The sequence below is a fragment of the Aedes aegypti genome, chromosome 2 (genome assembly GCF_002204515.2).
Source record: "Aedes aegypti strain LVP_AGWG chromosome 2, AaegL5.0 Primary Assembly, whole genome shotgun sequence".
NCBI lineage: Eukaryota > Metazoa > Arthropoda > Insecta > Diptera > Culicidae > Aedes > Aedes aegypti.
In genome coordinates this window covers 377,995,555-378,020,016 of record NC_035108.1, presented here as the reverse complement: position 1 = coordinate 378,020,016, position 24,462 = coordinate 377,995,555, and the positions used below count along the sequence as shown (strand labels likewise).

The window sequence follows — 24,462 nt, the reverse complement described above, 5'->3', positions numbered from 1 at the left end:
TTCCACGGAAAATTGCGTGTTTTTTACAAAAAAAAAACATATTTTTCAGTACAATCCGTTTAAACGGTACAGTAGTTCTTGTGATTTTGTGTATTTTTCGACACAAAAATATTGGGGGTCATTTTGATCCACTTTTCCCTTATTAAAAGTGTATACTATAGTGTTGCCAAATGGGTTCTTTTTGAATAGTAATGAACACATATTGTGTAAGCAATGTTTGTGATTTAGTTGTTTGGACAGACATGTTGGTGGTTTAAACTGCAATCATCACTGATTGGTTCAATGAACGACGCACAGTAGTGTTCTTATTACATATTTTTCATGTTTTGATGATGTTCAAAGTATTATTCCAGTTTTATTTGAAAAATGTGTACTTACGGCATCGAAACATACAATTCCAATGCAATGTCCGGATTCAAAAACATTGGGCTCCAATTCCGGACAGCCTCTTTTTACTTTTTTAAACCATATTTACAGCATATTTTTTGAATGTGGTGTCACTAAACTTTTAAACTATAACTTTGTGTATTATTATGTTACAATCACTACTACTGCGACAATTGCCTCCATCTAAGCGCCCCTCGAACGCATGGGGGAAATGTCAAGTGGGAGAATGAGAATTGAAAAAAAATACCTACTCATTGTTGATTGATCGATGTGAATGCAAAATCGTTTATTAAGTGAATTATAATTTATATATTATTACTATATGCTTATTAAAACTGAATAATTACAGATAGCGACCTGAATTACCCTATATTGAATTTAAAAATTTGAATTTGTTTGCCTAGTAAGAGACCAAATGTAAGTAATAAAAATATGCTATACGATTATCTCTAACCAATAAATTTATACCTTTGAGCTGATCTCATCGGGGACATTGATGAGTTTGTTGAACAGACCTCCGAAAGGCCAATACGTCGTAAAAACTACAAAAACAGCCATTTTTTCATTCAATATAGTTGTATAAATGTTGTCAATTTAGCATTTTATTGGTAAATATTATCAGAGTGTCCGGATATTGGTACCGTCCGAATTTTGATTCACTACGGTACACCGCGAATGAAAGCTCCTGAGTTTCCCTACAAAACTTCATATTTATTTGTTTAAACTAATTCGGTTGACAAAAATATAAGTCGATTTGAAAAAAAAAACTAATTAAAAAAAAAAATAAAACAGATTTTTTTATCAATTTGAAACATTTTTCTAATCCAAATACCATGTTCATTTTGAAGTTCATTTAACGTTAATTAAACATGCCAAATTTCATGCAAATTCGTTTATTTTTACTATCGCTATTATAGCACTTTAATTGATTTTGAATGTTTTTATATATTAAATCATTAGTGGTTACTTTGTACCACTTCTCCCTAATAAAAAAATCTGAAATTTTGCGGAATATATTCTTTTATATAGGAAAACAACTCCTGTAAATTTCAGCTCGATCAGAGAACATCAATACAACCTCTCTAGACAAGGCGGTTGCGGTACTCGCAAAATGGCTCAAGTTCAAACACTACACAGAAAATTTTTTTTTTCGAAAATTCTTGAAACGGCATATCTGGAATGCACCTCAAATGAAAGGTCATGAGTTACCCTACAAAACGTCACATTTAGTTTTTTGACCTAGTTCGGTTGGTAAGAAAAAAAATCGATTTGAAAATCACTAATTTTTTTATGAAAAACTCATTTTTCTCGATTTGAAGTACTTTCAAAATCCATATACCATGCCAATCTCAAAGTTCATATAACGTAGAGTATTCATGACAAATTTCAACATAATCCGTGCACTTTTACTATAGTTATATCAGTTTTTGTGATTTTGCATGTTTAGTGACATGAAATCATTGGGGGTCATTTTGTCCCACTTCCCCCTAATATAAAAATCTAAAATTTTGCAAAACATCATCTTTTATATAGTAGAATAATCCCTGAAAATTTCAGCCTGATCGGAGAACATCAATACAAGAAGGGGTTGCGGCTCTCGCGAACTGGCTCTTAATTCACTTCTTTAAAATACAGAGCATTCCATTATTATAACAGTGTAGAATATATTTTTTGTCATTGTTAATCAGTTCAAAATATGCATAGAAAGAAAATGAAATGTATCAAAAATTCATCCTAAACCATGCGAAATAACTTTTTTCTCCCACGATGGATAATTTTGGCCTCATATAAACGTTTTCTTGTTTCATTAAGGTCTTTCAAATGATATATGAGTCATCTGTGTACATTCCGGGCCCAGATTTGCCCAATCTCCTTTCAAAAAAATATGTACGTAATTCGTTGCAGAACTCGATTCTTAGAGCACTCGTCGTAATTGTCAAACTCGGCAAGCTTTGTTGAATAAATGCACGACTGCTTTAAAATCACCATTCTGCAACTTGTTGCGTATACTATTAAACTTTCTAGTTTGAGCTATGTTAATCAAAAACTCAACGACATACGGGCATAGTTGTTTGTTTTCTTCATCTATTTTTGTGTCATCTTCATTAGTAAAATCATATTGGTGGTGGTGCGGTTACTTTGATAGTGGCATAAATGTCAGTGAATTGAGTATAGTGAGCATGATTGTTTTCGTCCCTGCTGTTCTGAGGCAGGCTTCAAATTTATCCCTATCATTTATCATTATCTACCGTTTTGATTCATATTACGGACACTTAAGGCCTCAGTGAAGTATTACCCAGCATAGAGCAAACAAAAAAAAATATTCTGTTTGATTCTTTAGCGTTATCAAGCGTCTAAAGCCCTTAACTTTCGAATAGTGGGTAAGGAATACGCTTCCGAAACTTGAATAATTTTAAACAAATCAAAATGTTTGGCCTTTTCATGATTCTTATTACGGACGCTTCCTCACTTTTGCTTCATATTCCGGACACTTTGATCGAATTCCGGCCAGCTCATGATAATCATTGATGGAACAGTCATATCATCAACTGAAATCGTCAAACCACTCTAAGGTAGTTGGGCATTATACATTTTCAAATATATTTTTGGAAAAAGCTTACTAAAACGAGCCTTGAAATCGAGAATTTTGAACGGCAAAAATTGAAACATTTCGTGTGAAATGTTACCCACACAAAGTAGAGTGTCCGGAATTTGAAGCTGTCTGTAATATGAATCAAAACGGTATATTGCATGAGTTTTCAACGAAAAAAATGGCGTCGGACATCTATTTTCGTTTTCCCCTAGTTGTGCCCGTTCCGAAAATATGCATATTGAATCAAACCGGAGGACGCCATCTTGGATTTCGAAACGGTGTTGGACCTCGATTTTCGTCATCTCCGCGTTCCCGTTCCGAAAATGCCCATATTGCATTTATCCACAGGACTGAAACGGCTGTCATCCACGGCTGTCAGCACCAAAATTTGGTGTTGAAGAAGGTGCGGATTTGACAGCTCGTCCAAAAATACCGTTTTAGGCACGAGACACACTAGTTGTGGAATGCGACATCCATATATTACCCATCATTCTAGTGTTAAATGTGTATTACTTTATTTAGCTTTCTGTAATTGCTGGATAATTTGGTCACATATTACCAGGCACAATGATAAACGATTATCAATAGTATTTTTTTTCTCATGCGACATTTGTCGCTTCCGCGCGGGGTTTGATGAGGGAAAAGCATTAATTTGTCTACTCGGCACTACTCTTATTAATGTTCGAATCCTCTGAGCAGAATCTCAATAGAGAAACTTAAAAGTAGATGGAGTACCGTGTACATTTTAATTCCGCTCCTAAATGCTTATCTTTGACAGATACGCATATTTCGACTACCACTTGCAGTCTTCTTCAGTGTCAGTTACTCGTATCCACTGAGTGGATACCACCCAGCATCACTTCGCTGCCAACATCACGATTGGAACCACGCTGTCTACTGGCGATCATGTACTTTGTTTTGCTGGTGTTGACGGTCAGTCTAATCCCCGCTGTCTCCCTTTTAAAAGGCATGAATTCCTGTTCTACGGCTCGACGATCAATTCCGATTATATCGATTTCGTCCGCAAAACTCAGAAGCATTTGCGACCGGGTGACGATGGTACCGCTTCTTTGCACACCCGCTCTCCTGATAGCTCCTTCGAGAGCAATGTTGATCAAAAAGTTCGAAAGCGCATCTCCTTGCTTCATTCCATCTAAGGTTACGAAGGAGATTAAAATCTCATCCGCAACCCGCACACTTGATTTCGATTCATCCAACGTTGCACGAATCAGTCTAATCAGTTTCGTTGGAAAACCGTGTTCTATCATTATCTACCATAACTTATTTTTCTTCATTGAATCGTACGCCGCCTTGAAATCAATGAACAGATGGTGAGTCTGCAAGTTGTATTCCCGGAACTTATCGATGATTTGTCGCAAGGTAAACATTTGATCGGTCGTTGATCGGCCCTCACGAAAACCAGCTTGGTATTCGTCGACGAAGAACTCCTCCAGCGGTCTCAATCTGTTGAACAGAACACGTGACATTATTTTGTACGCCAAATTGAGGAGCATTATTCCTCGGTAATAGGGTCCTAAAATTTTTAATGAAATCTTGTTTTTATTTAATAAGACGAAATAGTATGTTCTTGCAACCACTTTAGCGATTTTTTCTTTTTCAAATAACGGTTATATCACATTTAAAATTAAATTACAAAAATAGGTTCAAATTTGAACCTTGACACTTTAGACCATGTTTGACATTCACTGAGTCGGCAAAAACGCCACAGGGGCTCATCTTTTTAACATTGGGGTTGTTCCTATTTGACATTTCGGATGGGACACGGAAAACAAAATACACCCAAAATTTGAGTTTAAACCAAAGGGTGTGACAAAATCCCAGAAATCCGAAAAAAAATGTTTTTTGGCCGTAAACCAACGAAAATCATACAAAAATTGAGTGAACATGTGATTCTGGCCTAAACTTAATCGTTTGGTACTAAAATTAGGACAGGGCTTTAGGACCCTATTGTCGCACTTCAATCTGTGTCCCTCCTTATACAGAGGGCAGATGAGGCCCTCCAGCCAGCTAGCAGGCAATTCTCCTTCCTCCCATATCCTTAACAGACTACGGCGCAGTATTTCGTACAGCTGCTCACTACTGTGCTTGAAAAGTTCGGCCGGGAGCTCGTCTTTTCCAGCAGCCTTACAGTTCTTCAACTCCTTGATCGCTCTTCTAACCTCATATACAGGGGATAGGCAAAATGATTGAGATAGGCAAAATTTTGCCCAAATTCAAATGCTTATAACTTTATGAAAAATGGATGAAATTGGATGCATCTGGAAGCAGTCGACGGCAAATTTAGTCCAGTTTTAGGAACTTCCTTGGCCATGCATATTGGCCTTTGGACACCGGAGATGTTCCGGATTTTCTGAGGTCATGTCCAAATGTCATTTTTTCTGTCGCTTGTATTTTTGTGTGGTGTAAAGTTAGATAGATGTTTGCAATTTTCCTAGAAACTAGAACTAATAGGAAGTTGAATGCCACTGGACGCATTAAGATTGGTTGGAAATCTTCAGAAATATGACCATTTCCGTAAAACTGGTTCCGGAGAGCATGGTCAGTCATGTTTGTATTTCCAATCATGTAAATATTATCCGGAGCTATATCCAAGCGGACACCAACCTTAAAAATGATGTTTCCTGCAGCGTATTCAGAACCATTAGATGCACAGACCACTCTATAGAACGTTCCAGGTGCCCTGGGGGAAGTGTTTAATTAGGAACATATCCGGAACCATATCAATATGGGCGTCAAACTTCATTATTTTCAAAGGTTATGCTTTCCGAAGCATTTCCAGCATCACCGGCTGCCATAACCACTTTATAGTAGGTTCCAGGTGCCCCGGGGGATGTGGCCAATTCGGAACCGTGGTATATTTGGTTGCATCCAGGTGTGCTTTCGGATGTCTTTTCGTCCAAAGTAGGTGTGCTGATGGCCATCCCTCTAGCTGTAGCGAAAGTTATTAGTCTTAGGCCATTGTCATTGGTGGCGAAGTGAAGGCTCTCCGTACCAATTATTGGACGGAAAAAATCCTCTCTTCCGACCTGAGCGTTGGCATCCCCGATAACAACTTTTACGTCATGTTTTGGGCACTCTCCGTAGGTCTTGTCAAGACAATCATAAAACATATCCTTCGTGTCGTCGGGTTTATCGTTTGTCGGCGCATAGATGTTGTTCAGACTGTAATTGAAGAATTTTCCCCGTATCCTCAATACGCAGATTCGTTCATAAATCGGTTTCCACCTCATAACTCCTAAAGTGGAAACATTCAATGGGGCATGTAGAAACTTAATAACTTCGAGACATTTTAAGATTGTGTCCGGTATTTGAGGTCATTATTATTGAAACCATTATTGAAAAAATGGTACTAAAAATACATCATCGGAATACAATGCCGAAATTCGTAGTGATATTTTCAAATCTATTTTTATATGAAACAAGAGTGATCATATTAATAATAAACAAGATTGCATAATCCCAAAACAGCAGAAAATCCGTGTAAATTTCGGGAAGTTATAACGATTTGAATTTGGGGTCAAAATATGACTCGGAGGTACAGACAACGCAACTTTTTTTGGCACAGACAGAAGGATAAGTGCCTCAGTTTGGAGCACACATGTGTCGCAGAGACGATGATAGAGGTAAATATGGGTGTCATGCGACCTGCAACGTGTGTACTTTGCTGCTCCCAAACCTAAACAATCAGTGGTGCCTATTTTGTAATGTTTTACAATGTTACACGCCGCCCGTAAGCTCGGGCTTGCGTTTCCGCTAGCAGCACTGGTGGCGGCGGCGCAAGCATTATTTAAAACTATCGCGTGTGTGGAGACGTTTTAGCACCGTTTCGCGAAGATTTGCGTGCACATTACTGTTTTAACGGTGCACCCGGGAGTTCAAGCTCTTGAAGAGATTACCTCAACGCGTCGTGTCGTGTCGGTCCGCTAACTTTCGCACGTAAATCATCCGGTGAAAACGTTGGGCTCTGATTGCACTACGAATGACATGATTCCAGCTAAAAGGTTGTGGCGGTAGGGTGGTACATAATGATCAAACTGCAATGATTTGAAGCTACACCCACGAATTTGTTCATTTGGACCCGCGGAAGCTATTGTTTAAATATGAGCGGAATCCGTCAATTCAAAGGGGGTAGGGTGTTGCTTAGGAAATTTGTAAACATCCTCAACAAATCTGAACAAATCTGAAGACTATTTTCCTAGTCTTGCTCTTCTAGATATAGAAAAAGCATTCGACAGTGCTTGGCATGAAGTCTTGATTGTACAATTAAATATAGTACTGGTACTAATGAATTACATAGAATCTCCAATGGGATTCCGTTCAAATTTTGACAGTGGTTCCTGATAGTCCAAATGAACAAACGTAGGGGTGCAACGTAGAATTTTTACAGTGTGGTAATTTTCGTTTGGCTCGTTATGGTGCAGATAGTCAATCGAGTCTTGTTGGGTCCCTGAATGTCAACGGCCATGTCAAAAATGAATAGGGTCAGAATAAGCGCGCGGAATCGACCTACAAAAAGCATGTAGGAAAATTCACAGTTGAAAAGAACTGAAAGTAGTGGTCCACACCCGTCATTGAGGTAATTGGTCGACTTTCTGTTCTGAGGTAGTAATTAGTACTGGCAAGGACACCGAAAAAAGGGGAAACGGCAACTGCATACACTTCACACGGGAATGATTAATTATGGTATTAAAATGTAACGGTTGTCCCGGTTCTGTCGCACAGGACCTACTGCTGTATGTGAGAAAAAGTGGAAAACGAATTATTACCTCCCTCCACTATACGGACCGACAGTAAGTGGTCCGGCACGAATTTGGCGTTTTTCATATCTGGAAGCAAAGGGTTCCGCTGTTCAAAATGCTAAACACTGTCGGGGAGGTACGTGTAAAGGAATGCGTTTATTGGCGGATGATTGTAAGCTGCTGATAATATATATGTGGGAAATATATAATTTGCTTTTGTACTGAACTCAATGAAGCAAGCTTTTATGACGAAAGAACAAAGAGTACAAACTTGATAATGTCAAACTTTTGTATCGCACATTTAATAACTGAGGCTTGAATAAATCAATAAATGTTTTCCTTAAGCAGATCAACTGGTCGGTGTGCAGACAGACCGGACTACATGAAATTTGGGCTTGTACAGTTTCATCAAGAGCTCAAACAGTTCTGATCTTTTTGATGCTATTTTGATACAGATGATTCATCGAATAGATGAGTTCCAATATAAGAGCAAATTATGCAAAAACTCTGTTATTCCATATACTTAGAGTATATTTCACTGACATCGCTAAAAAGCACTTGGTCCAGTCTGACTAAACACCGACCAACTAAGATAAATATTTTAGGTAAAGCCAAAGAGCCTGCAGGTAGAAGCCTGTTATACTCTCAGTAAAGGCGTGCAAATCATCAAGTTGAACGCATTTTGGTGCACGTACTCTCAACACAAATGTAAGATCTCGAGTTCATCGAATCCCCGGCTGATGAGTCAACTTTTCCTCAAAAAGTCTATCCTTCTCAGATACATGGCACCGAACACATCAACAAAATGCGCTAATTTTGTTATAGTAGATAATTAACACCTTGTCGTCAAAGTCAACAGATCCTATCTAACACACCCCGTGGACAGGCAAATGGCCCGATTGGTTGGATGTGCCAATTGGAAGGCGACTTTTTATCCATGTCGAGTCCACACAAATTAACCTTTCTCTATTAGCAATATCCAATGTTGTAAATTTGCTGTCCAAATTTATAACTTCGGTGCTAATTTGACACCGGACAAAACAACAACCTTCGAAATACGCAAATACTGCCTGATTGTATGGAGTGACCGTCACCTTTGGAAATATGACTTTGTGCCAAAACGCTAAAAAAAAAAAACAATCATTCGTCTCACATCGGCATTACCTATGATTTCGAGTTTTTCGAAATCTGCAATTTCCTGTCCCGCGCGGTTAAGACTCACGCATCGAGTCTGATTGCAGACGGTTTCGGTTTCTCTGGTGGCGTCTGTTCAGCGTACCTACATTTACGCACTTTTACCAACCACAACTATGGAAACGTCGGTTGAGTCCGTTCAAAATGGTTAACCTCGCCTATGCCACTCGTAGAGATAGAGGCGTTTTTCAAATTTGAATAATAAATGGAAATTGCGTGTATGGCTCTGGTCGGAAACTGTCTCGCCTGCATTATGTAGGCATCACCGTGCGATCTGGCATATGATGGAGTGTAGCTTATAAAAGAAAAAATAAACGGTTTTCATTTATTGTAGTTGAAGTTGTTTGCCCTGTTGGAATCGTCTATTGTATTTTATAAAAACTAGAAAGTAGTGTTGCATAATTTCTCTTGATCGTTTAGTGAAGTTATATTTCAACCTATTTTTAGCGGTCGACTATTACTGAATTCTGATGAACGAAACGTCAGATGAAAACATAAAATTTGTTTTTAGCAGAACAGACCGGAAGCCAAAACCTAGAAGATATTTCTGAAGTTAGACGGCAACACTTCCATCAGATTCAAATAAATCATAATAAATTGGAACTAAAAATGATGATGGAGTGAATAACAGCTACTATGTATGTCGTATGAAATACATTATTTAAAAGCTGGTAACACTATTTGCGAAAGTTCGATCTGAAATCACTGCAAGACTTGACCTTGAATGTTTGAGGAGTTTTTAAATATAATGAGCTGGTGTATTGGACCTCCTTGGAGCTTAATAAACCAAATTGTGGCTGGCAACACTGTACAATTAAAATAAAATTTTCTGATCTAATGAAAGATGACGAACATTTATGGAAACATTGAGTAGACGTTATATAACTTGCGGGCTTCCCATTAACATTATTTTTTTTCATCAATTAACTTGATAAAACATATTTAACCAATTCATTCGGCTCATGGCCGCTTCTCTCCATCCTCGACTGCGACCCATGCTCTCGAAGTCCTGGTACACCTCGTTAATCCACCTAACTCGCTATGCCCCACGCCCTCTGTTTTCGATTGGATTCGAAGCGAACACCATGTTTACAGGTCTATTGTCCGACATTCTTGCAACATGCCTGCCCAGCGTATCCTTTCAGCTTTAGCCATCTTAGGGTTTCTCTTGCAAATCGCTGTAGATCGTCCTAAGAACCCGGCGTTCGAACACTCCAAGAGCTTGCAAGTCCTCCTCAAGCGGGTCTTCATTGATGATACTGGTATTTAAGCTGGAAACACTGTTGAGTAATATTTTGAAATATCGGATCAAAATTTCTAATTACCATGATTACATATTCAACGTAGTTCGCATTATGTCTGGTAATCTGGACAGGTAGAAAACTATAATATAGAATGCTTAAAGAGAGCAAATACTACAAGGCGTAATTTCGAAAGGCTGGAAAACCAAAAGACAGAAAGAGCCAAAAGGCGCAAAGTACCCGAAGGCCGATAATCAGTCAGGGGCATGTCGGATTTAAGGTGCAGATGAATCGAAGCCAAACCTCAAATTTTCAAGAGCACGGATCTGGAGAACCAAACATCCGTTTAAGCTGAAAACTTAATCGATTGATCACTAGCTGGTGGTGACCAATCGATTAAGTTTTCAGCTTAAGCAGACGTTTGGTTCTCCAGATCCGTGCTCTCGAAAATTTGAGGGTTGGCTTCGATTCATCTTCACCTTAAAGGAGCTTTTGTCTGAAATTTCAGTAGAATAAAATTGGAGATGTAATGGGGTTACAGAAAAGTTTACAATCAATCCCAACCTCACTTATACCCCTACTGGAATCCTGAAAGCCCCCCTGAGAACTTCATAAGTTGGGGGCATAATGGTGCCTTGGGGGTATGGATTTTAAGACTAGGGATATAATTTAATAAGATGGGGAATGTATAGGGATTACAAAAAAGTTTATAATCAAATCCCCCTCACTTACGGCCCTACTGGAATCCTGCCTCTGAAAAAAAACCGCAATTTGAGCCACCGCCTATGGGCCACTCAGACACTGTTACACTTCATCTGATCTGCATAAGCCGGTGAAGAAAGATGTCGTATGGTTTATGGTTTTGATAAGAAGGCGATTTCAGAGATAATTTCGTTATAATAAGGTGGGTAATTTACAAGGATTATCTAAAAGTCCATGAAAAATACCGTAAATGATTATGGAACGCAATTTTTGCCCCCTAAGACATCCTTAATCACTGTTACGCTTCTCGTAAACTTTATAAACTTGTATCATAATGTAATTATGGTGTTTATAGGGGGTATGAGTGATTGTAAAGCAATTCGAGCAAGAATTTAATTAGAAGAAAATAGAGGATGTGAAGAGGTTACAGGAAAGTATGTACAGTAACTCTCTATGAGTCGATATTGTAGGGACTCATAGAAGAATCGAGTCATAGAACAGAAATCTTTCGGAAAGCTGTTTCGAGGGACCATCATAATAACTATGAAATTTTTCCATGGGGTGATTTTGGACTCTTTTTCACTCCGCCATGAAATTTGTGTTGTTCAGGCCAGTAAAAATCAAAAATCCATACAAAATCATAACAGTGCGGTTCCCTACTGAGCCATGGAGGTTTGACTGTAACCAACTCTAACCTACTGACGCTCTTACTGTAATTTTGAATGTCCCCCAAAAAATAACGTTTAGCTGGAACGCAATTTTGGTGCAAACCTTTTTGTTTATAATGTTGAATATCAGATTTTAATGATTTATGCAAATTAAAATGAAAGTCATTGCAAACAAATAAAGATATCTTGGCATGTACCAAAAAATATGTTTTTTACCCGACTTGACCCAGTTGCTCACTGGAATAACTCCGGCCAATGGGATATTCCCGAGTTCCTCTGGTCACTTCTAGAAACTAAATCCAAGGGCTGAAAGTCTCGTTAATAAAGACAATTCATTCATTCATTAGAAACTAAATATGTGTGTTAGTATACTGACAAAAATATATTTGAATCCGTTAAGTATTAGCTGAGCTATGAAAGTTTTAGCATTTTTTATTTCACTCAGGCCTATATGGGTTAAATACTGCAACATGTCCCTGAATGTTTTCAATTACATTTAATAATCGTATCTCGTTTAAATTTATCATAATTGATTGTTTATTAGCAAGCTCAAGGGCTCTGATGTATTACGGAGCTGATTTAATTGTATAATTATACATTTTTGGTTTTTCATATTCTACGTGAAACTCTTCGAGATTTTGCCACCAGGCGGCGCTAGTTGCATGCTCACGATACTTTTGTTTTACGAATATCTCAGGAGCCTGACCACTTAGAAAGATAGCGTCTTTGACAAAGTTGGACTATCATTGTTCGAGCTAGTTAATTCAAAATTTTGCTAAGCCAATGCTAGTGTACATGATTATTTTTTACAGATATCTCAGAATCATGACCACTTAGAAAGATAGCGTCCTCAGCAAAGTTGTTTAATAAGCCAATGGCATGCATTGATCGAGCTATTTGATTTGATTTTTTGCCACCAGGTGATGCCAATAAGCATGAAACATATGTTTCGCAAATATCTCAGGAACCCGACTACAGTTAACTCTCCCTTACTCGATATTGAAGGGACCATCGAGTTAGGGAGGTATCGAGATACAGAACACACATTTTTCAAATTTAAATCTCTTTATTACAGTCGACTCTCCACATCTCGATGTTCTACATCTCGATATCTCTCCCTATGTCGATGATTGCTTCGGTCCCTTCGTTCTGCATATATTTTCACTCTCCCTATCTCGATATCCTCCTTATCTCGATATCTCCCTATCTCGATGTGATTGTCGTTCCCGATTTTCTCTCTGTATGTCGATATGCCCATTATCAAAGGTTACTAGACCAAATTTTAGGGATTCAAAACAATTTGCGAAGACAAAATAACATCTGTTTGTTGTTGATTTTCCTGGTAACGGAGTGATTTTCAATCTAGTATTCTATAAAAATTTGTTCTGTGTCTCGATCTCTGCCTATCTCGATATCGAGATGTGGAGAGGCGACTGTATGTTGACAAAATACATTCAGAATAGTTATTCTCATGTGAAAAACAATACAATTTAACCACATTTACCTATGCGACACTTTTTTACCGATCAGCAAAAATTAAAAATTTTAGCGCCCAGAAATTGGCAGTAAACTTTAATTCTACTATCAATTTAATCATAATAATCAAATTCATGAAATTTATTAACGTTTGGAGGACATTTGGAATTTTTTCATGAAAATATCAAGTTAGAAAGGTAAATTTACTTGGAAAACTAAAACAGATAGCATCGAGTTAGGGAACATCGAGTTAGAGAGTTATCGACTTACAGAGATATCAAAGCATGCTAGATTGAAGGGACCGCGCATTCCATCGAGTTAGGGGAAATATCGAGATACAGAATATCGAGTAAGGGAGAGATGACTGTATTTAGAAAGTTAACGTCTTAGGAAGAGTTGTTCAGCAGCTCAAAGTCAAGATTTCTTGTCTCAAATAATGATAGCTCTTACGCTACTTAATAACTTTGTCGAACACTCCATCTTTCTAAGTTTTCAGGTTTCTGAGATATTTGCAAAACAAAAGTTCACTAGCGCCGCAAAATTGAAAAAAAAAAATTGAATCAACTAGCTCGAACAATGATAGCCATTGAGTTACAGAACAATTTTGCCGAAGACGCCATATTTCTAAATGGACAGGCTTCTGAGATATCTATACCAAAAATTAAAGTTTCATGCCCACTAGTGTCACCTAGCGGTCAAATTCCGAATTGAGTGTGGTACCATCAGATGGCGCTCTATCTCCAGAACAACTTTACTGAAGACCCCAACTTTCATCTGGATTTTGATATATATTGATTTAAAATTCGCGTGGGCTTCGTGGCCGTGCGGTTGGTGTTACCAAACATTTAACCGCATCGAGTCAAGGGGTATGGGTTCGATTCCTGCTTCAGTTCGGAAAACTTTTCGTCAGAAATGTATTCCAACTGTGCCACTGGGCGTTGCATGCTAGTCCGTTGCCTAATGTGGTACTTCCTCCAAAGAGAAAATCGTCCACTGGAAGCATTAACGTGTCGGAGTCTTTAAAAATACTTGCTATTCGTTTAAATACCATGAAGGCCAGAATTTTTTTTTCATTCCAAATTTTCATTTAATTGTACACTGTGCCATATGGTCGCAAGTTTTTTTTTATATGTTTCAAACGGGAAGTCGAATCAGAAATGATCCTCGACCAGTGGAATTCAAAGCCACAACCTTCAACATGGTTTTGTGAAATAGCTGTACCTTTACCGCTACAGCAATTTGATTTATGCGTAGACTAATGTAATCATACTACCAACGAAATTCCATAATAAAAGTAAAAAAACCATAGTAAAAACATCAAGCAACGAATAATCAACGAGAGAATACGAACCGGGACAATCGGCGAAGATCACAGCGACGGAAAGGGACTAGCGATTGGAAGCTCGGTACGTGGAACTGTAAATATCTCACTTCATCGGGAAGGTGTGCAAAATTGTGTGGAGGTTTCAGGCGAACACTTCAGTTCGTTTGGATCCCGCCGGGGACTACGACAAGGCGATGGACTTTCGTGCCTGTTGTTCAATATTGCGCTAGAAGGTGTTATGCGGAGAGCCGGGCTCAACAGCCGGGGTACGATTTTTACGAGATTCGGATAATTTGTATGCTTCGCGGATGATATGGACATTGTCGGCCGAACATTTGAAAAGGTGGCAGACCTGTACATCCGCCTGAAACGCGAGGCAGCGAAAGTTGGATTGGTGATGACTGCGTCCAAGACAAAGTACATGCTAGCTGGTGGGGCCGAGCGCGACAGGCCTCGCCTAGGTAGCAGTGTTATGATAGACGGGGATACGTTCGAGGTGGTCGACGAGTTCGTCTACTTTGGATCCTTGCTGACGGCTGACCAGGCTCGGGAACTGTGATCACAATGTGCCACAGTTCATCGATTCTGCCAGTCAACCAAAACACAACGCAGCAGCAGCATCAATACCATCAGGCGTTGCGCTGCCAACGGTTCACACACTGCACAGTGGGCAAAAACCGACCCATAATCGCACTTATTTCGTGCCGCTGATTTCAGGAGGTGGGAAGTAGCTATTTTCATTGAAAAACATGCGAGGAATCGAATGGCGCCATTTTCATTCACCGCACGCCATCGGAAGTACCTCATTTTGCCCCATTTTCCCCTTTCTGATATGAAAACTAGAGTTTTTAGGAGTTTATTTGCTTCTGCTGATTAAAATCGATGAATTATATAATTGAAAACCCATCGGAAAACCAAATATGTATATGAAAAATAATATTTTTGGACAAACTTGACCAACGTACCAGTTTACCCCTTTTCCCCTATAACTTAGATATTTTGATTGTTTCAATAAATTCCTCAAAACTGACACTTGATTTACAATTCATAACTCGCAAACCCTTCCATTAAAAGTTTGCGAAATGGACTGAGGGATATATCGAACTCTGCGGACCACGACGAATAGCTCATTTTTCCCCTTTTCCCCTAATATTTCTTCATATATGGCAGTTTTACGATATTTCATATTACTGCCGCCAGATTTTCAATTCAAACCGACAAATCCTATTGTAAAACAGTAGTATGTGAAAGCGACATATGCGTGAATCATGGTTTACGAACCATGATAAATAGCTCATTTTGCCACTTTTCCCCTATAATTAGCTTTATACGAAGGTTTTACTATATATCTGAATACTGCAGTTAGATTTTAAACTTTATACATATAATTTATTTTGTAAAATAGTATGGAAATTTGACAGATACATATATCAAGCTTAGCGTACCACGGTGAATAGCCCATTTTACCTATTTTGCCCCTTTTCCCCTAATATTTCTTCATATTTATTTATTTATTTATTTATTTATTTATTTATTTATTCAATTATACTTGTAGAGTACGGGATCACCCTTATAAAAATTCTACAATCGGATTCCATTAAAAGTTTGCGAAATGGACTGAGGGATATATCGAACTATGCGGACCACGACGAATAGCTCATTTTACCCCTCTTCCCCTAATATTTCTTCATATATGGCAGTTTTACGATATTTCATATTACTGCCGCCAGATTTTCAACTCAACCTACCAAATCCTTTCGCAATACAGTAAGTTAAAGCAACATATGCGTGATTCATGATTTACGAACCATGGTAAATAGCTCATTTCGCCCGTTTTCCCCTATAATTAGCTTTATACGAAGATTTACTATTTTTCTGAATACTGCAGTTAGATTTCAAACTTTAAACATATAATTTACCTATGGTTATTTACCATGGTTCGTAAACCATGATTTACGCATATGTTGCTTCTACTTACTGTATTGCGACAGGATTTGGTAGTTTGAGTTGAAAATCTAGCGACAGTAATGTGAAATATCGTTAAACTTCCATATATATCCGAAGTGTAGGGGAAAAGGGGTAAAATGGGCTATTCACCGTGGTACGCTAAGCTTGATATATGCATCTGTCAAATTCTCATACTATTTTACAAAATAAATTATATGTTTAAAGTTTAAAATCTAACTGCAGTATTCAGAAAAATAGTAAATCCTCGTATATAGCTAATTATAGGGGAAAAGGGGCAAAATGAGCAATTTACCATGGTTCGTAAATCATGATTCACGCATATGTTGCATTTACTTACTGTATTGCGAAAGGATTTGGTAGTTTGAGTTGAAAATCTGGCGGCAGTAATATGAAATATCGTAAAACTGAAATATATGAAGAAATATTAGGGGAAAAGGGGTAAAATGGGCTATTCACCATGGTACGCTAAGCTTGATATATGCATCTGTCAAATTTCCATACAATTTTATAAAATAAATTATATGTTTAAAGTTTAAAATCTAACTGCAGTATTCATATTTCTGTAGTACATCTTCGTATAAAGCTAATTATAGGGGAAAAGGGGCAAAATGAGCTATTTATCATGGTTCGTAAACCATGATTCACGCATATGTCGCTTTCACATACTACTGTTTTACAATAGGTTTTGTCGGTTTGAATTGAAAATCTGGCGGCAGTAATATGAAATATCGTAAAACTGCCATATATGAAGAAATATTAGGGGAAGAGGGGTAAAATGAGCTATTCGTCGTGGTCTGCAGAGTTCAATATATCCCTCAGTCCATTTCGCAAACTTTTAATGGAAGGGTTTGCGAGTTATGAATTGTAAATCAAGTGTCAGATTTGAGGAATTTATTGAAACTATCAAAATGTCTAAATCATAGGGGAAAAGGGGGTAAACTGGTACGTTGGTCAAGTTTGTCCAAAAATGTTATTTTTAATATACATATTTGGTTTGCAGATGGGTTTTCAATTATATAATTCATCGATTTTAATCAGCAGAAGCAAATCAACTCCTAAAAACTTTAGTTTTCATATCAGAAAGGGGAAAATGGGGCAAAATGAGGTACTTCCGATGGCGTGCGGTGAATGAAAATGGCGCCATTCGATTCCTCGCATGTTTTTCAATGAAAATAGCTACTTCCCACCTCCTGAAATCAGCGTCACGAAATAAGTGCGATTTTGGGTCGGTTTTCGCCCACTGTGCACTGTTTGACTGTTTTTGTCTCTCCACTATGACCGTTTTCGGGCAGCCATCTCGAGGTGAATGATTAAAAAAAATGTTAAATAATTCAATCGCTAATATTTCGCGTGTGTTCTCAATTAATTAAAATCTTTTAGCTTTAATAGCAAGAGCACAATCATTCCGTTGCGATACATATAAACAAGTTCAATTTCATGCTGCCTTTATCGAGCAAAAATGCAAAACCCCGAAAACCGGAAAAATCGTGTTATTACTGTGCTCGAGTCATTTCGCATTCGGGTTTGAAAAAACGTTACGAAGAAGAAGATTACAGTTTTGAAGAGCCGTGACATTTTTTTGTTTTGAACGGTCATGGTTTGCTTTGGATTTTGATGGTCGTGTAGAAAAATGTGAATGTCGAGGTGGTAAATGTTTGCGACAGTACATTTCCCATCACTGCGGCTGACATTAACGTTAGCCGTGAAATATGGAGGCGCATCGTCAGTGGAAGTCGAGCCTACTATGGCCTCCACAAGAAGCTGCGGTCAAAAAAGATTTACACCCGCACCAAATGTACCATGTACAATACGCTCATAGGGCCGGTAGTCCTCTACGGGCATTAAAAACGTGGACGATGCTCGAGGAGGACCTGCAAGCACTTGGAGTCTTCGAACGTCGGGTGCTTAGGACGATCTTTGACGGTGTGTGGCGGCGAAGGATGAACCACGAACTCGCCCAACTCTACGACGAACCCAGTATCCAGAAGGTGGCCAAATCTGGAAGGATACGATGGGCAGGGTATGTTGCAAAAATGCCGGACAGCAACCCTGCAAAGATGGTGTTCGCTTCGGATCCGGTTGGTACAAGAAGGCGTGGAGCGCAGCGAGCTAGGTGGGCGGATCAAGTGCTTATCGATTTGGCGAGCGTGGAGCAGAACCGAGGATGGAGAGATGCGGCCACGAACCGAGTTTTGTGGCGTGAAATTGGTGATTCAGTATTATCTGTTTAGATGTCAACTAAATAAATGAATGGATGAACTTTCAGAAATTTTGATTTGATTCAAGTTAAGTAGCGTTGCGTGTTCCTAAATAATTTATGTACCTCACTTGAAAAATTAAACAAATCTTGAAATATATTTCTACCTTGTTAAACATGTAATTTTAGGATTCTCAATTTAATGATCGTGAAAACAGGTCGGAATGTAACTCAAAATTTCCGTAACTTCTCCTCCTTCATCGTAAATCTGTTACCGACAGTCACCGTCCGGTGACATTATCTCGCAAAAGCAATTTCGGAGAAAGGAAATCAACCAATTTCGGAATCCATCTCCTGTGTTTCGATGGACAATTATAACCAGGCCGTCAGCATGGACATCTTTGGATTTCCCTTGTCAGCAGCGAAGAACACTCACACATAAAACTGGCTATCAACGACCCACAATAATCTTCTTCCGTTCCCTTTTTCCTTGGTTGAGTGGCTTCTCCTGGTTCGACTTCGTCAATTCGGTCTGCCGGTTACAGTTCTTTTTTTTCGGTTAGGTACCATTATTTTCCTGCTGGGCCCAAGAGAGAGTCAAATTTCGGTACCAGCTAGGGCGCAGCCGTAAAAATTAAACCAAGAAAAGGGAAAGATGACAAATATAATGTTTCATAAATCTGAAATTCACACGCTTAATTATAGCGACGTTTTTGGGATCCCTCGGAGTTTTTCGGTCGCCGATATGGATGGGAAGTCAAACGTTCCCTCGTAAGGTTGAGACAACGACAGGACGTAAGGGTCCAAAGGCGCATATCCGATGTCTACTTTCCGTGGATGACGAAACTCGATGACAATAAAAATGGACGGATGCCAGCAGGGACATTTATTTTTTATCATCACATTTCTTGAGCTAGGATCTTTGGGTATTCCTTTTATGGAAGGTGCACTGCTATTCGAGCATTAAATGCAGGATTTGTTTGCTGCTCAATCTGGAAACTTGTCTCCGGTCCGATGCGCTTCAAGAGGTCGTAAATTAATCACATAAAACAGGCAGACATGGGACGGGCGGACCTTTTGACTAATATTTACCCTCCAGCAGAGAAACTGGTTTGAATGATTCAACTTGGAAGTTTTGTTGGGGAACTGATTTCATATTATGAAGTACTTTGTTTTACTACGGTGCGGTTGTACCAAATAACTGATTGTATTGTGATTCCATTTGAAGATATTCTGAATTAATCATTTCTTCCACTTCTCTCTGGCATTACGATCCAACTCGAAGAGAACCTACTGATCATTTTTGTAAACAACAATTCAAAACATCCACAAGTCCAGGCTCTTTAATTTAATGACAAAAAACAAAGGTTCCCATTATTCCATTTTCGGCATTTCAGAATTTGCTGGAATTAGCCAGGAGTTGTTGAACTTTAGCAGTGGGATCAAGGTTTAAGTGATCGATAATTAATATCACAGATTGATTGCATTAATGCTATATTTAATGATAGGCAACTACAGAAATGAAACATAGATCAATTTTCGAAGAAACTGAACTCGCAAGTTCATGGTTCACGATGTCGTCAATGATCGAATGCCCCCCGAACTCACTCTCTTTTTCATTTAGCGTCATAATGTCAAAAATATCGAAAGTAATTTCCACTTTCTTGCTTTCCAGACGTTCCTGGTTCCACGGCACGGCACAAATAAGGTAAGTTGCAGCACTAATCGACCAGCGGTGAAACCATATCGAAAGGGTAATTTTCCTCTCCCAAGCTGGCCAAACCGCAAAACCGTGTTGTATGCCTTACTACAGAAGAGTTGTCGACACCTTTTCGGTGGATGCTTGCGCACACCTTTCGTCTGGTGCCGAGATATGAAGGTACGTCCCAAATAATGCTTTTATTTAGGAAGCATTGGTGGCGAGTCAATATGCTTTCTGAAGATAAACGGAAGATTACAATGAGTTGCTCACGAGTCTCCAGCAAACCTAGGCTGGTCACCGTCACGGCGAGGTTATTGCCGCCACCAACCCGCTTCGTGAAGGCTTTCTCGTAGGACGCAGGGATGGTAGTAGGTCTCTTTTAAGAGACTTGGTCACTATTTTAATGCAAGTCTCTATGTTTAATGAAAGGTCTTTTGGACTAGAATGGTATTTAAAGTCACTTTTTTTCTTGTAATTGATACTGGTGCAAAACTCCATTGGCTTCAAATACGCGATTATTCAACAGGTTCTTTAGCAATTTCTTCAAATACTTTTTTCGAGGAAAAGTTTTGAGATTTTTTTTAGTGATTTCTTCCGAAATTTAGTCTGGAGTACTTCTTGAGACCCTTCCAGATATCCCTCCATACTTAGAGAAATTTCTCAAGCAAATCCAACTTAACTACCTTCAATAATTTCTACAGGGATTACTCTAAAAAAATATGAGGCTATCCCAGTATTTACTCCAGAGCTTTTGTTTCACTTGTTCTTCCAACGACTATTCCAGTAGTTATTCTAATAAATTTTCCAAAGATTTTAAAAGAAGTTAAGAAAAAAATCCTCAAAAGTTTATTACAGTCAAACTTTCAGCGTTTTCTAATGGATTCCTTTAAAAGTTCGTCCACGACCTCTCTTAGAATTTTTCCTAAAATATATTCTAGAATAATTCAAAAAAAATCTATAAAAAAAATCCTCCAAAACTTTTCAAATAATCCAACCAGAGATTTATCACCAAGTTCCTGCAGAAATATCTCTAGGAATTTACTCTTGATAAATCTTTATAGATTCTACAAAATTTCAATTTAAGTTTTACTTAGTTAACATTACAGCATTACTTCGGAATTTTTTTTTTTTGTCTCAAGCTCCAAAATATCACTATTTACTTAATTCAGGGTTGCTGAATCCATTACCGTGTTCATATCATCTACATTTTGAGACTAATTCCTTGTGAAATTTTCTAAGAATTTTGAAGGACTTCCTGAAAAATTCTATGAAATAAAAGAACTCCAAATTTACAAGAAACACATTATTTGATCTTCGAGAAAGTCAAAAATGTTATTTTTGTTATACTGTGCTACTTCAATACTTCCTGCGATCATTTCCACATTATTATTTTCAGAGAATCCGTCTGATGGCTCTCAATAAATTCATCAGAAAATCTTGCTGGATAATTATCCAGCGATTTAAAACATTTTTTCAATAATTATCTTATCGATTTATCTAGAAAATCCTCCAATAGCTTCTTAGAAGGTTAAGAGTTCTTTCATTGATCCTTGCTAACATTTTTAGGAAATTTATTGAATATTTCCTTTAAATGTTACAGTAGGATTCCTTTTAGAAATGAGTCTCAGAATTTTCCAGAAATTTCCAAAAAAATATAAAAATATCCTTCACGATTCCTAGAAAATCATGGATATTTTTTGTCAAATTCATTTTGATATTTCTCAAGGAATTTCTAGAGGACTTCATGAAAGAATATTTGAAGTACAGTCAACTCTCCCTTACTCGACATTCTATATCTCGAAATCGAGTTAGAGAACCATAGCAAAAGTTGGTTTTCATGCCTTCCTCGATAATCCCTTGGATAGCATTTGCACTAGTTTTTCTGTTCTATAACCCGATACCTCCCTAACTCGATGATTCTTTCAACATCGAGTCATGGAGAGTTCACTATAATTATTATTAGTCTTATTTAGAGATGAAAACTTTTGAGAATTACCTAAAATTTTGAGATAATTTCAGAATTGTTCAAAGAATATGATACTAGGAAAATGATCAAAACTTTAGGTAAAAAATTTGGAAGAAATAGCAATGTTGAGAATGTCAACAATATCAATTTGTTCAGACATTCTCTCAGAATTCATAAGCATTCACCAACAATTTAAAAATATTCGAAAAGTGCTCATTAATCCTGTAGTACTCAAAAATATTCGAGGATTTTTCGTTACTATCATCATTATTAACCCTCTAATAACCAAATTTTGATTTTCCATCGATATATCATTTTTCGTTATCTGAAATAGTCCTAAACACGTTTTAGACAATGATTCATTTTTATTCGCAAATTTATGAATTTTGGTTTTATATTTTTATAATTTTTATATATGAAGATCCCTATATGTTTTCATTTTTTCTTGAAGGCTCTTTTGGTTACTGATTTTGGTAATAATAAAAATTAAATTTATTACAAAGCATTTGAAAATATTATTATATTTTTCTTGAAGATATTTTATTATCATTGTAACTAACGGAAAAACAGGTTTGAATATTATTTTAATACCATCAGGCTCTTCTTCTGTAATAAGTTGATTGTAGAAAAATACGATATTTTATATTACACGTTGAATGTACTTCAGGTATTTGTAGGTTATACAAAAATACAATGTTTCAAACATTTTTCAAATATACAAAAGCTACGAAAAAATACACAAAATTCCAAAGTGTACCCCGTCTAAAGGCGAGGTCGGGTATTAGTAGAGGGTTAATTTGTTCAGATAATCTCTCATAGATCTTTGTGATCCTTTATTGGTTAAGAAATATTCCATGAATTTCTTGTTATCAACATACATATATATTAAACCATTCGTTCAGAGTTTTTAGTATTTATCAATAATCCAAAAATAATCTTGAAAATTAAAAAAAAATCGTTCTCTGCTAGCGTTAATTAGTTCAGAAAAAAAATCTAGAATTCACTCGTTATACGCCAACATTCAAAGTTTGTCCAGACATTCTCCAAGAATTCCAAAATATTCACCAACAATTCAGGAATAAAGTTTTCTGTTTTCTGCAATAAGTCCTTGAATATTCGGAAATTGTTAAGATATTCTCTACGGTTTTATCCCCTTAGGCCAAATGTCGTTAGGCCGAAAGGGTCGTTAGGCCGAAAGGGTCGTTAGGCCGAAAAGGTCATAAGGCCGAAAATGGCAGATAGTTCTAAGGTTGGGTAATTAGCATTCCTAGAAGCCGCTGAATTAATTTTCAGGTCGAATGGATTGTTAGTTGTTAGATTAGGAGAATTTAAATAAGGGTTCATTCACAAATTTCATAACGCCAAAAATAATTATTTTTGGCACCCACCCACTCCTTCAACGTTATGAAATTTGTCAATGGGTCCTTTCCTAGAAGCCCACAATATTTGGAATAGTAGTAAATGATCAAATGTTATTTCGGCCTAAAGACCCTTTCGGCCTAATGAAATTTGGCCTAACGGCATTCGGCCTAACAGCATTCGGCCTAACGACATGCATCCATTCCCTCAGAATCCTTAGTTATTCACCAACAGCTCAAAAATACTCTCAGAGAATATGTTTCCTACCTTTTCAGATTGATTGATTGATTCTTTATTATGGGGAAATTCAGTCGGAGGCTTTAAGATTTCTACGATGTTAACCAACCTTATAACCTCAAAAGTACAAAAATAATCTTAGAGTTCTATGTGATCTTAAATTAATTCAAAAATATTTTTAGGCCAGTTCATAATCAACACTCCCGAATTATCCAGATATCCTCTCAGCATTCCAAATGATATTCCAACAATTAATAAATACTCTCTGTGATCATCAACTTTCTAAGAAATATTATAGTTATTTTCAGTTTTCTCTCAACGTTCCCAATTTTTCCAGGAATTCTTTCAGAAATCCAAAGTTTAAACCAACAATTAAGAGATAATATCAGAAATATCTGTGATTCTTACTCAATTCAATACAATGAGAGATCTCTGTAATCTTAAAATAATTCAAAAATATTGTAGAAAGTTTCGGTTATCTTACAACATTCCCAATTTTACAGACATTCTCTCCAAATTATGAAATATTTACCAATAGTTCATCTAAAAATAATTTCGGAAATTTCTGTGACCTTCAATTACTTGACAAATATTCTAGCAATTTATTGCTATCATCAATATTCCAAATTTATTCAGACATCATCTTAAAAATTCAAAGTATTTTCCAACCTGAACTACCGTTAGAGAT

At 37.4% G+C, this 24,462-nt stretch overlaps 1 protein-coding gene across 2 annotated transcripts in view; it reads left to right on the top strand.

Annotated features, from left to right (window-relative positions):
* Positions 1-24,462, top strand: part of LOC5565328 (inositol-pentakisphosphate 2-kinase) — a 344,143-nt gene that overhangs the window by 94,522 nt on the left and 225,159 nt on the right. For both annotated transcript variants that reach the window (XM_001649622.2, XM_021846800.1), the window contains one exon: positions 20,186-20,218. The gene's annotated coding sequence lies outside the window, so the exon portion shown is untranslated. The remainder of the gene's footprint in view (positions 1-20,185; positions 20,219-24,462) is intronic.